Here is a 12,671-nt window from a genome sequence, read left to right on the forward strand (position 1 = left end):
AGAGAAGGTTTTGCCATGTTGGCCAGGCTGGTCTCAAACTCCTGACTTCAAGTGATCCACCTGCCTTGGCCTCCCAAAGTGCTAGGATTACAGGTGTGAGCTACTGTGCTTGGCCCTGGGTTTTCTTTTTGCCTCTTATATCTCAGATTTTGAGTTGAAGGAGCCAGCAACCCGGAAACAGCAACACGTGCTGACAAAAAGCTCTACCAAAGCCTGCTCTCTTTAACCAAGGACCAAGGAAGGGGCAGCCTAGAAAGGCAGAAAACTCTTAGATGGTAACTGCTCTACTCTAGGTAAACATCATGGAAAACCTATGACTTGTCCCTATGCATGCTAGCACAGGCCAAGTGAGGACCTGGACTTCCCCCCTCATTGGGCTGTAATGAGAGCCCCCCCAATATCCCAGCTGGGATACCAGAGAAGGTGGGCCAAGAAGCTGACTTTCTTTTCTTTTTTTTTTTTTTTTTTTTTTTTTTTTGAGATGGAGTCTTCCTCTGTCGCTCAGCTGGGGGCACGATCTCAGCTCACTGCAACCTCTGCCTCCCGAGTTCAAGTGATTCTCCCACTTCAGCCTCCCGAATAGCTGGGACTACAGGCGCCCACCATCATGTCCAGCTAATTGCTAATTCTTTTTTTTTTTTTTTTTTGTAGAGACTGGGTTTCATCATGGGGACCAGGCTGGTCTCAAACTCCTGACCTCAGGTGATTTGCCCGCCTTGGCCTCCCAAAGTGCTGGGATTACAGGCGTGAGCCACCGTGCCTGGAGGACTTTCATCCCCCACAGGCCTGCAATGAGTACTCCCCTCATCGTGACAGTGGGGAGACTACCTGGGGGCCTGGACTTCACCTCCTCCTGACAGTAGTAACCAAGCACCACTCCCTGCCCCTCTGGGGTGGTGCCAGAGGAAGCAAGGCAGAGAATCAGGATTTTCACCACTGCTCAGTGGTGCTGAGGCCACCCTTCCCTCCTACCCCTCAGCAGAAGGCATGTGAGGAACAGCAACAAGGCTTCCCTGGCCCTCCCAGCCAGGGTGGTGTCAGCAGAGACTTAGCAGGGAGCTGGAACTCATACCCCTGCCCAGCAGGAACAAGGAGTCTCTCCCTCTCTCAACTGTCAACTGAGGAACCTGGACTTCCCTCTCCACCTGGCAGTAACAACCCACTCCACTCCTCACTTTCTCCTACCAGAGCAGTGTCAGATGATGCTCCCTAAAAGAGGTTTAAATAAGATCCAGAGTCTCAAAACATAATACTCCAAATGTCCATGTTTCTATCAAAAATCACTTGTTATACTAAGAACCATGAAAAATCTCAACTTGAATGAATAAAGACAATTAATAGATGTCAATATTGAGATAACATAAAGGTTAGAATTATCTGGCAAAGATTCTAAAGCAGCCATTTAAAAAAGCTTTAATAAGCAATCTTGATGCACGTGAGATAAATGAAAAAATAGTCTCAGCAAATAAACAGAATAAATATTTCTTAAAAATGAAATGAAAATTTCAGAAGTAAAAAAAATAGTGAAAATAAAAGAATAGGTTCAACAGCAGAAGGGAGGAGAAAGAGAAAAGAATCAATAAACTTGAAGATAAAAATAATAAAAATTACCCAATATAAATAATAAAGGGAAAACAGACTTAAAAAAAAAAAAACAAAAAAAACCTGGCTGGGCATGGTGGCTCATGCCTGTAATCCCAGTGCTTTGGGAGGCCGAGGCGGGCAGATCACCTGAGGTCAGGAGTTCGAGACCAGCCTGATCAACATGAAGAAACCCCGTCTCTACTAAAAATACATAATTAGCTGGGCGTGGTGGTGCATGGCTGTAATCCCAGCTACTCGGGAGGCTGAGGCAGGAGAATCGCTTGAACCTGGGAGGTGGAGGTTGTGGTGAGCCAAGATCGCACCCAACATTGCATTCCAACCCGGGCAACAAGAGCAAAACTCCTCTTCAAAAAACAAACAAACAGAAAACCCCCAGCAGAACCAAGGACCTGTGGGAAGAAAGAAATAGAAATGGAAGGCCATAGATAAAATAATACAGGTAAATACAAGAGGCTTTCCTACTTCTCTTGAGTTTTCTAAATTTTTATTGTAATAAAAATTATAACATTGTCTGAGGTGGTTCTAAATGTATGCAGATAAAACATTAAAGACAATCATATTATAAACAGGGAGGGAGGACTTCTACTCGTGTGTGAGGCGAGCGGAGCTGGAGACGAGACCAGAGGCCAAACTCGGGTTCTGATAAGATGGCGGGGCTGCCCCGCAGGATCATCAAGGAAACCCAGCGTTTGCTGGCAGAACCAGTTACTGGCATCAAAGCAGAACCAGATGAGAGCAACGCCTGTTATTTTCATGTGGTCATTGCTGGCCCTCAGGATTCCTTCCCCCTTTGAGGGAGGGACTTTTAAACTTAAACTATTCCTTCCAGAAGAATACTCAATGGCAGCCCCTAAAGTACGTTTCATGACCAAAATTTATCATCCTAATGTAGACAAGTTGTGAAGAATATGTTTAGATATTATAAAGATATTATAAAGATAAGTGGTCCCCAGCACTGCAGATCCGCACAGTTCTGCTATCGATCCAGGCCTTGTTAAGTGCTCCCAATCCAGATGATCCATTAGCAAATGATGTAGCGGAGCAGTGGAAGACCAACAAAGCCCAAGCCATAGAGAAACAGCTAGAGCATGGACTAGGATATATGCCATGAATAATATTTAAATTGATCCGATCATCAAGTGTGCATCACTTCTACTGTTCTGCCAAGACTTCCTCCTTTTTGTTTGCATTTAATGGACACAGTCTTAGAAACATTACCGAATAAAAAAGCCCAGACATCTTCAGTCCTTTGGTGATTAAATGCACATTAGCAAATCTATGTCTTGTCCTGATTCACTGTCATAAAGCATGAGCAGAAGCTAGAAGTATCATCTGGATTGTTGTGAAACGTTTAAAAGCAGTGGCCCCCCCATTTTTATTCATTTCCCCCATCCTGGTTTAAGTATAAAGCACTGTGAATAAAGGTAGTTGTCAGGTTAGCTGCAGGAGTGTGGGTGCTTTATTTTATTTTTTTTGAGGGGGTAGGTAGTTTCATTTTAATTTTATGGGCTCCTTTCCCCCTTTTTTGGTGGTCTAATTGCATTGGTTAAAAGCAGCTAACCAGGTCTTTAGAATATGCTCTCTAGCCAAGTCTAACTTTATTTAGATGTTGTAGATGGACAAGCTTGATTGTTTGAACCAAAATGGGAACATTAAACAAACATCACAGCCCTCACTAATAACACTGCTGTCAAATGTAGATTCCCCCCTTCAAAAAAAGCTTGTGACCATTTTGTATGGCTTGTCTGGAAACTTCTGCAAATCTTATGTTTTAGTAAAATATTTTTTGTTATTCTAAAAGATAAATAAATAAACAAATAGGGAGGGAAAGGGGATATAAAGGGAGGTATGGTTTCTATACTTCACGGAAACTGGTAAAATGTTGACCCAGTAGACTGTGCTAAGTTACATATATGTAATACCTACAGCAAGCAATAAAATATCTCTAAAAAGAGATACACACCAAAACATTATAAATAAAATTCTAAAAAAAATTAATGTTCAAGTAACCCATATGAAACCAGGAAAAATAAAACAAATAAAAACAGAGAACAAAGAAAACAAAAAGTGAAAAGGTACACTTAAGTCCTAATGTATCAATAATTACACTGAAGATAAATGGTCTAAATAAACCAATTAAAAGACAGAGATTGGCAGAGTAAATTTATGATCCATCTATATGCTGTCTACAAGAAACTCACTTCAAATATAGACATATAGGTAGGATGAAAGTAAAAGATGGGAAAAGATACATCATGTAAACATTGATTAAAATATAGTGGGAGTGCTATATTAATATCAGATGAAGTAGATTTCAGAGCACAGAAAACTCCAAATATAGAAAAGCACATTACATAATGATACAAAGATCAATCTGCCATGAAGACATAGCAATCCTAAATGTATCTGCAACAAACAACATAGATTCAAAATACGTGAAGCAAAAACTGATAAAACTCAAAGAACAGACAGATCCACAATTAGAATTGCAGACATCAACATCTCTCTCTCTCAACATTTGATAGAACTAGACAGAATATCAAAAAGAATACAGAAGAGCACAACACCACCATCAATAAACAGGTTCTAGTTGACATTATAGAATACTCCACCAAACAACAGCAGAATACATATTTTTTTTCAGGTGCCCACAAAATGCATGTGCCATAAGACACATCTAAACAAATTTAAAAGAACTGAAATCATATAGAGTATATTCTCTAATCACAATAGAATCAAACTAAAAATCAAAACAGAATGATAACATGAAATTCTCCAAACACTTTGAAATTAAACAACATATTTCTAAATAATCCAAGGGTCAAAGAGGAAGAAGTCTCAATGAAAACGTAAAAACAAACACTGAACTAAATGAAAATACAAATTTAACCTATCAAAACCTGTGAGAAACAGCTGAAGTGATACTGAGAGGAAATTTTACAGAACTTAAAGCTTACATTAAAAAAGAAAAAAGTCTCAAATCAATAATCTAAGTTCTTACCTCAAAAACCTAGAAAAAAGTAGAGCAAAATAAACTCAGAGAAAGTGAAAAGAAATAATTTTTTTTTTTTTTTTTGAGACAGAGTCTTGCTCTGTTGCCTAGGCTGGAGTGCAGTGGCACGATCTCAGTTCACTGCAATCTCTGCTACCCAGGTTCAAGCAATTCTCCTGCCTCAGCCTCCTGAGTAGCTGGGATTACAGGTGCCCACCACCAGGTCCGGCTAATTTTTATATTTTTAAAGTAGAGACCAGGTTTCATTCACCATGTTGGTCAGGACGGTCTCAATCTCCTGACCTCAGGTGATCCACCCACCCCAGCCTCCCAAAGTGCTGGGATTACAGGGGGGGGTGAGTCACCGTACCCAGCTGGAAATAATTAAAGAGCAGAAATAAATAAAACTGAACAGAAAAACAACAGAGAAAAAAACAATGCAATAGAGTTACTTGAAAAGATCAATGAATTGACTAAAAAATGAAAAAAGGGAGAAGATACAAATTACCAATATCAAGAATAAGACGGAGGCTGTCACTACAGGCCCTGTACACATCACAGGGCTAGGTAAAGTACAATGGACAAGTCTACATACATACATTCTCACAACTTAGATGAAATGGACAAATTTCAAAAAGAAACAAACATAACTACCACAACTCAGGCGATATGAAACAGATTATTTGAATAGCCTATAACTATTAAGGAAAATAAATATGTAATTTTTTTGTTTGTTTTGAGATGGAGTCACGCTCTGTTGCCCAGGCTGGAGTGCAGTGGCGTGATCTCGGTTCACTGCAACCTCCTCTGCCTGCTGGGTTCAAGCAATTCTCCTGCCTCAGCCTCCTGAGTAGCTGGGACTACAGGCGTGTGCCACCATGCCCGGCTAATTTTTTGCATTTTTAATAGAGATGGGGATTTCACCATGCTGGCCAGGCTGGTCTCAAACCCCTGACCTAGTGATCCGCTGCCCTTGGCCTCCCAAAGTGCTGGGATTATAGGTGTGAGCCACCATGCCCGGCCAAATTTGTAATTTTAAAACTCCCAAAAGTGGTATCTCCAGGTCCAGATACTTTCACTGGAGAATTCTAACAAGTAGGAAAAGAAGAACTAGCACCAATTCTACACACTGTCTTATAGAAAACAGAAGAGGAGGAAACACTTCCAATCCCTTTTATAAAGCAAGTATTACTCTGATACTAAAACCAAAGACAGTACAAAAAAACAAACAAACAAACAAACTATAAACCAATATACCTCAATAACATAGATACAAAATTCTTTAACAATGTTAGCAAATAAAATTTAGCAATATATAAAAGAAGTTATGCAATATGACCAAGTGGTGTTAATTCCAGGCAAGAGGGCCTTGTTTGGTATTTGAAAATCACCTTCACCAAGTTGAAGGCTAAAGGAGAAAAATCAGATGATTACATTAGCAATGTGGAAAAACCACTTGACATAATTCAACATCCATCCTTAATAATAATTTTTAAAAACCTCTGAAAATTACAAAGAGAACTTCCTCAGCTTAATAAAGAATTATCAACAGAAATCCCACAGCTAGCATTAAAATTAATGATGAAAGAGTAGATGCTTGCCACCTAAGATGGAAAACAAGGCAAAAATTTCCTCTCTCACAGCTTTGATTCAACATAGTACCAGAAGTTCTAGCTAGTGCAATAAGACAAGACAGGTGAGGAAAGGCATACAGATTAAAAAGAAGAAATAAAAATGTCCTTATTTGCAGGTGACATAATTGCTTATACAGGAAATGGCAAGGAATCTACAAAATAACTCCTAGAACTATTAAGCAAGGTTGAAGAAACCAACACATACAAAAATTAGGTGTATTTCTACATATTATCAATGAATTCATGGACACCAAAATGGGAAAACATACCATTTAAAATTGTAAAACTAAAAAAAAAAAAGACCAAAATAACCCATGTCAGTGTGAATCTCACAAAACATGTAATGACTTATATGTTGAAGCTACAAAACACTGACAAAATAAATAAGAGATCTTAACAAAAGGGAGACATATTTATGGATTGAACAACTCAAAATCATAAAGATGCCAAAATCAAGGAGCTCCCCAAATGGATCTATAGGCTTAAATCATAGGCAGAAAAATATAAGCTCTACCCTGCCAACATGGTGAAACCCCCGTCTCTACTAAAAATAAAAAATTAGCCAGGTGTGGTGGCACGTGCCTGTAGTTCCAGCTACTTGGGAGGCTAAGGCAGGAGAACTGTTTGAACCCAGGAGGCGGAGGCTGCAGTGAGCTGAGGTCTTGCCACTGCACTATAGCCTGGAGGACAGAGCGAGGCTCCCTCTCAAAAACAAGCAAACAAACAAACAAACAAAAAACTTAATAAACTAGAACTTATCAAAACTGAAAACTTTTGCTCTGAGAAAGACCCCCTTTGGAGGATGGAAAGACAAGCTAGAGACATAGGGAAAATCATTTCAATTTCAAACCACACACCCAAGAAAGGACGAGTATTTAGAACATATAGAGAATTCTGAAAACCACACAGTATAAAAAATGAACAATCCCATTAAGAAACATACAACAGGCATGAACAGACATTTCATTGAAAAGCTATATAAATGGCACATTAGCACAAGGAAAGATGTTCTACATCATTAGCCATTAAGAAAATGCACATTAAAACCACAGTGAGGCAAAATGGCTAAAACAAAACATAATATCAACATTGAATGCTGGCAAGGATGTGGAGAAACTACATTGCTCATATACTGCTGGCAGAAATGTAAAATTGTATAACTACTCTGGAAAAGTTTGGCAGTTTTTTTCTTTTGGAAAAAAAAAAAAAAAAACTAAGCATGCAACTACCAAACAACCCAGCATTTGTACTCCTGGGCATTTATCTCAGAGAAATGAAAACTTATGTTCATATGAAGACCTACATATGAATGTTAGCAACTTAATAATAGTCCCAAATTGGCAACAACCTAAATGTCTATCAGTGGGTGAATGGTTAAACAAAATGTTAAATCCATATCATGGAATACTATTCAGCAATAAAAAGAAACAGACTATTGGTACAGACAATGACTTGGATTAATCTCCAGAGAATGATGCTAAGTGAAAAAACCTAATACTAAAGAAGTGGAGAGCATATTTTGGTTGCTATGGTTTGAATATGTGCCCCTACAAAACTCATGTTGAAGCTTAATCCCCAATGTGGCAGTATTGAGAGGTGGGGCCTTAAAGAGATGACTGGGTCATGAGGGCTCTGCTCTCATGAATGGATTAATCCACTCATGAATTAACGGACTAATGGGTTATCATGGGAGTGGGACTGGTGGTTTTACAAGAGCTAGAGAGACCTGAGCTAGCATCCTCAGCTCTCTTGCCATGTAATGGTGGTGCCATCTCAAGACTCTGCAGAGTCTCCACCAGCAAGAAGGCTCTCACCAGATGCAACCTCTCGACCTCCATAAGTGTAAGAAATAAACTCAGGCTCCATAAGTGTAAGAAATAAATCCCTCTTCTTTATAAGTTACCCAGTTTCAGGTATTCTGTTATAAGCAACAGAAAATAAGACAGTGGTTGCCAGGGGTTTAGGCTGTGGGGTGGGGATAGGGGTGGGAGTAGGGAAAGGAGAAAGAAGAAAGTTGATCCGTCTGTATTATTTTGTACAACTAAATGTAAATCTACAATTATCTAAAAATAAAAAATTTAATAAAAAAATAGACATTGTATAACATTAATGAATCTAAAACAACATTCCTCTCAATCATCCCACTGGTCGTTTTATGTTCATGAGTTTTCCAGTCTTTAAGACTTCCATATATTGATGGCCGAATAGGAACAGCTCCGGTCTACAGCTCCCAGCCTGAGCGACACAGAAGATGGGTGATCTCTGCATTTCTGTTTGAGGTACCGGTTTCATCTCACTAGGGAGTGCCAAACAGTGGGTGCAGGACAGTCGGTGAAGCGCACTGTGCGCGAGCCAAAGCAGGGCTAGGCATTGCCTCACTCGGGAAGCGCAAGGGGTCAGGGAGTTCCCTTTCCTAGTCAAAGAAAGGGGTAACAGACGGCACCTGGAATATCGGGTCAGTCCCACCCTAATACTGCACTTTTCCAATGGGCCTGGAAAATGGCACACTAGGAGACTGTGTCCCGCACCTGGCTCGGAGGGTCGTATGCCCAAGGAGTCTCGCTGATTGCTAGCACAGCAGTCTGAGATCAAGATGCAAGGCGGCAGCGAGGCTGGGGGAGAGGCGCCCGCCATTGCCCAGGCTTGCTTAGGTAAACAAAGCAGCCAGGAAGCTCGAACTGGGTGGAGCCCACCACAGCTCAAGGAGGCCTGCCTGCCTCTGTGGGCTCCACCTCTGGGGGCAGGGCACAGACAAACAAAAAGTCAGCAAGAATCTCCACAGACTTAAATGTCCCTGTCTGACTGACAGCCTTGAAGAGAGTAGTGGTTCTCCCAGCACGCAGCTGGAGATCTGAGAACGGACAGACTGTCTCCTAAAGTGGGTCCCTCATCCCTGAGCAGCCTAACTGGGAGGCACCCCCCCAGTAGGGACAGACTGACACCTCATTCAACCGGGTACTCCTCTGAGACAAAACTTTCAGACGAACTATCAGACAGCTGAATTTGCGGTCTCACGAAAATCCGCTGTTCTGCAGCCACCGCTGCTGACACCCAGCCAAACAGGGTCTGGAGTGGACCTCTAGTAAACTCCAACAGACCTGCAGCTGAGGGTCCTGTCTGGTAGAAGGAAAACTAACAAACAGAAAGGACATCCACACCAAAAACCCATCTGTACATCTCCATCATCAAAGACCAAAAGTAGATAAAACCACAAAGATGGGGAAAAAACAGAACAAAAAAACTGGAAACTCTAAAAAACAGAGCACCTCTCCTCCTCCAAAGGAACGCAGTTCCTCACCAGCAACGGAACAAAGCTGGATGGAGGATGACTTTGATGAGTTGAGAGAAGAAGGCTTCAGACGATCAAACTACTCTGAGCTACGAGAGGAAATTCAAAACAATAGCAAAGAAGTTAAAAACTTTGAAAAAATATTAGAAGAATGGATAACTAGAATAACCAATGGAGAGAAGGGCTTAAAGGAGCTGATGGAGCTGAAAGCCAAGTTTCGAGAACTACGCGAAGATTGCAGAAGCCTCAGTAGCAGATGCGATCAACTGGAAGAAAGGGTATTGCTGATGGAAGATGAAATGAATGAAATGAAGAGAGAAGGGAAGTTTAGAGAAAAAAGAATAAAAAGAAATGAACAAAGCCTCCGAGAAATTTGGGACTATGTGAAAAGACCAAACCTACGTCTGATTGGTGTACCTGAAAATGATGGGGAGAATGGAACCAAGTTGGAAAACACTCTGCAAGATATTATCCAGGAGAACTTCCCCAATCTAGCAAGGCAGGCCAGCATTCAGATTCAGGAAATACAGAGAACGCCACAAAGATACTCCTCGAGAAGGGCAACTCCAAGACACATAATTGTCAGATTCACCAAAGTTGAAATGAAGGAAAAAATGTTAAGGGCAGCCAGAGAGAAAGGTCGGGTTACCCACAAAGGGAAGCCCATCAGACTAACAGCTGATCTCTCGGCAGAAACTCTACAAGCCAGAAGAGAGTGGGGGCCGATATTCAACATTCTTAAAGAAAAGAATTTTCAACCCAGAATTTCATATCCAGCCAAACTAAGCTTCATAAGTGAAGGAGAAATAAAATACTTTACAGACAAGCAAACGCTGAGTGATTATGTCACCACCAGGCCTGCCCTAAAAGAGCTCCTGAAGGAAGCACTAAACATGGAAAGGAACAACCGGTACCAGCCACTGCAAAAACATGCCAAATTGTAAAGACCATCGAGGCTAGGAAGAAACTGCACCAACTAACGAGCAAAATAGGCAACTAACATCATAATGTCAGGATCAGATTCACACATAACAATATTAACGTTAAATGTAAATGGGCTAAATGCTCCAATTAAAAGACACAGACTGGCAAACTGGATAAGGAGTCAGGACCCATCAGTGTGCTGTATTCAGGAAACCCATCTCACATGCAGAGACACACATAGACTCAAAATAAAGGGATGGAGGAAGATCTATCAAGCAAATGGAAAACAAAAAAAGGCAGGGGTTGCAATCCTAGTCTCTGATAAAATAGACTTTAATCCAACAAAGATCAAAAGAGACAAAGAAGGCCATTACATAATGGTAAAGGGATCAATTCAACAAGAAGAGCTAACTATCCTAAATATATATGCACCCAACACAGGAGCACCCAGATTCATAAAGCAAGTCCTCAGTGACCTACAAAGGGACTTAAACTTCTACACAATAATAATGGGAGATTTTAACACCCCACTGTCAACATTAGACAGATCAACGAGACAGAAAGTTAACAAGGATATCCAGGAATTGAACTCAGCTCTGCACAAAGTGGACCTAATAGACATCTACAGAACTCTCCACCCCAAATCAACAGAGTATACAATTTTTTCAGCACCACACCACACCTATTCCAAAATTGACCACATAGTTGGAAGTAAAGCTCTCCTCAGCAAATGTAAAATAACAGAAATTATAACAAACTGTCTCTCAGAACACAGTGCAATCAAACTAGAACTCAGGATAAAGAAACTCACTCAAAACCGCTCAACTACATGGAAACTGAACAACCTGCTCCTGAATGACTATTCGGTACATAATAAAATGAAGGCAGAAATAAAGATGTTCTTTGAAACCAACGAGAACAAAGACACAACATACCAGAATCTCTGGGACACGTTCAAAGCAGTGTGTAGAGGGAAATTTATAGCACTAAATGCCCACAAGAGAAAGCAGGAAAGATCCAAAATTGACACTCTAACATCACAATTAAAAGAACTAGAAAAGCAAGAGCAAACACATTCAAAAGCTAGCAGAAGGCTAGAAATAACTAAAATCAGAGCAGAACTGAAGGAAATAGGGACACAAAAAACCCTTCAAAAAATTAATGAATCCAGGAGCTGGTTTTTTGAAAAGATCAACAAAATTGATGGACCGCTAGCAAGACTAATAAAGAAGAAAAGAGAGAAGAATCAAATAGATGCAATAAAAAACGAAAAAGGGGATATCACCACCGATCCCACAGAAATACAATCTACCATCAGAGAATACTACAAACACCTCTATGCAAATAAACTAGAAAATCTAGAAGAAATGGATAAATTCCTTGACAAATACACCCTCCCAAGACTAAACCAGGAAGAAGTTGAATCTCTGAATAGACCAATAACAGGTTCTGAAATTGTGGCAATAATCAATAGCTTACCAACCAAAAAGAGTCCAGGACCTGACGGATTCACAGCTGAATTCTACCAGAGGTACAAGGAGGAACTGGTACCATTCCTTCTGAAACTATTCCAATCGATAGAAAAAGAGGGAATCCTCCCTAACACATTTTATGAAGCCAGCATCGTCCTGATACCAAAACCTGGCAGAGACATAACCAAAAAAGAGAATTTCAGACCAATATCCTTGATGAACATTGATGCAAAAATCCTCAATAAAATACTGGCAAACCGAATCCAGCAGCACATCAAAAAGCTTATCCACCATGATCAAGTGGGCTTCATCCCTGGGATGCAAGGCTGGTTCAACATACGCAAATCAATAAATGTAATCCAGCATATAAACAGAACCAAAGACAAAAACCACATGATTATCTCAATAGATGCAGAAAAGGCCTTTGACAAAATTCAACAACCCTTCATGCTAAAAACTCTCAATAAGTTAGGTATTGATGGGACGTATCTCAAGATAATAAGAGCTATCTATGACAAACCCACAGCCAATATCATACTGAATGGGCAAAAACTGGAAGCATTCCCTCTGAAAACTGGCACAAGACAGGGATGCCCTCTCTCACCACTCCTATTCAACATAGTGCTGGAAGTTCTGGCCAGAGCAATCAGGCAGGAGAAGGAAATAAAGGGTATTCAATTAGGAAAAGAGGAAGTCAAATTGTCCCTGTTTGCAGATGACATGATTGTATATCTAGAAAACCCCATTGTCTCAGC

At 40.5% G+C, this 12,671-nt stretch overlaps 1 protein-coding gene and 1 pseudogene across 8 annotated transcripts in view; one reads left to right on the forward strand and one right to left on the reverse strand.

The window, feature by feature from the left end:
• SPIDR (scaffold protein involved in DNA repair) overlaps positions 1-12,671 on the reverse strand; it is a 527,842-nt gene that overhangs the window by 154,208 nt on the left and 360,963 nt on the right. The gene's annotated exons all lie outside the window — the stretch shown is intronic.
• Positions 1,771-2,727, forward strand: LOC116813315 (ubiquitin-conjugating enzyme E2 N-like; annotated as a pseudogene).

Source organism: Hylobates moloch, unplaced genomic scaffold (genome assembly GCF_009828535.3).
Source record: "Hylobates moloch isolate HMO894 unplaced genomic scaffold, HMol_V3 SCAFFOLD_9, whole genome shotgun sequence".
Classification (NCBI taxonomy): domain Eukaryota; kingdom Metazoa; phylum Chordata; class Mammalia; order Primates; family Hylobatidae; genus Hylobates; species Hylobates moloch.